The following is a 2,116-nucleotide window of genomic DNA, read 5'->3' on the forward strand; positions in this document are numbered from 1 at the left end:
TAGTTTTTTTGATTAACCCATTCGCCCCTGAACCGCCCGTAACCGCCCGTGCGGATCCAGGTCCTTTCTACCCGTTGTGACGTCATCAGTTTTAACGGTCAAGGACAACTTTCTTCACTAACTTGTGCAGAGTGAAGAGATCTTTCAAACCATACCAGAATGAGCACAATTCAGTCAAGGACACCGGAGAAACAAGCAAAAAACCACGTGACATTGACCTGAAAATCTCCATGAAAATCTTGTCCTATTACCCACCTACCTTACCTTTCGCCTAATCCTAAGATCCTAAAAGCTTTCCTAAAAAATCTTCCCACCAAAATCAAGCCTACTAAATGCCCAGCAAGAGAAAAAAAAAATGAGGCAAGAAAAGCAAAAAAAGAAGGGAGGAGAGAAAGCGAAAAGTAAAAGTCAAGACTACTGTGTCACTTTTAAACCCAAAAACTGTCGAAATTTTGCTTTCTGCGCATGCCCGAACTTCGCAAGCTGATATTTTGCATCTGGATCGGAAGACCACGAAGTGTTCGACCTGTAAACCAGTTTGTGGTAAGTTTTAGCTCTTTATAGCACGACAGTGACCAGAAAACCACTCGACTAGCTTCAAAACGCGTTTTTCGGCAAAATCTCTAGGAGCGAATGGGTTAAGCAAAGGACCAAGCTTTTTGAACAAAATCCACTTTTCAGCATAAAACAACCAAATCTGTCTATTTCATGTCAAATCAGGTGAAAAAGTTGGTAAAAGGCCATTTTTAGGTTTTTTGATTAAGCAAAGGACCAAGCTTTTTGAAAAAAATCCACTTTTCAGCATAAAACAACCAAATCTGTCTATTTCATGTCAAATCAGGTGAAAAAGTTGGTAAAAGGCCATTTTTAGTTTTTTTGATTAACCCATTCGCCCCTGAACCGCCCGTAACCGCCCGTGCGGATCCAGGTCCTTTCTACCCGTTGTGACGTCATCAGTTTTAACGGTCAAGGACAACTTTCTTCACTAACTTGTGCAGAGTGAAGAGATCTTTCAAACCATACCAGAATGAGCACAATTCAGTCAAGGACACCGGAGAAACAAGCAAAAAACCACGTGACATTGACCTGAAAATCTCCATGAAAATCTTGTCCTATTACCCACCTACCTTACCTTTCGCCTAATCCTAAGATCCTAAAAGCTTTCCTAAAAAATCTTCCCACCAAAATCAAGCCTACTAAATGCCCAGCAAGAGAAAAAAAAAATGAGGCAAGAAAAGCAAAAAAAGAAGGGAGGAGAGAAAGCGAAAAGTAAAAGTCAAGACTACTGTGTCACTTTTAAACCCAAAAACTGTCGAAATTTTGCTTTCTGCGCATGCCCGAACTTCGCAAGCTGATATTTTGCATCTGGATCGGAAGACCACGAAGTGTTCGACCTGTAAACCAGTTTGTGGTAAGTTTTAGCTCTTTATAGCACGACAGTGACCAGAAAACCACTCGACTAGCTTCAAAACGCGTTTTTCGGCAAAATCTCTAGGAGCGAATGGGTTAAGCAAAGGACCAAGCTTTTTGAACAAAATCCACTTTTCAGCATAAAACAACCAAATCTGTCTATTTCATGTCAAATCAGGTGAAAAAGTTGGTAAAAGGCCATTTTTAGGTTTTTTGATTAAGCAAAGGACCAAGCTTTTTGAAAAAAATCCACTTTTCAGCATAAAACAACCAAATCTGTCTATTTCATGTCAAATCAGGTGAAAAAGTTGGTAAAAGGCCATTTTTAGGTTTTTTGATTAACCCATTCGCCCCTGAACCGCCCGTAACCGCCCGTGCGGATCCAGGTCCTTTCTACCCGTTGTGACGTCATCAGTTTTAACGGTCAAGGACAACTTTCTTCACTAACTTGTGCAGAGTGAAGAGATCTTTCAAACCATACCAGAATGAGCACAATTCAGTCAAGGACACCGGAGAAACAAGCAAAAAACCACGTGACATTGACCTGAAAATCTCCATGAAAATCTTGTCCTATTACCCACCTACCTTACCTTTCGCCTAATCCTAAGATCCTAAAAGCTTTCCTAAAAACTCTTCCCACCAAAATCAAGCCTACTAAATGCCCAGCAAGAGAAAAAAAAAATGAGGCAAGAAAAGCAAAAAAAGA

The sequence above is a fragment of the Porites lutea genome, chromosome 9, assembly GCF_958299795.1.
Source record: "Porites lutea chromosome 9, jaPorLute2.1, whole genome shotgun sequence".
NCBI lineage: Eukaryota > Metazoa > Cnidaria > Anthozoa > Scleractinia > Poritidae > Porites > Porites lutea.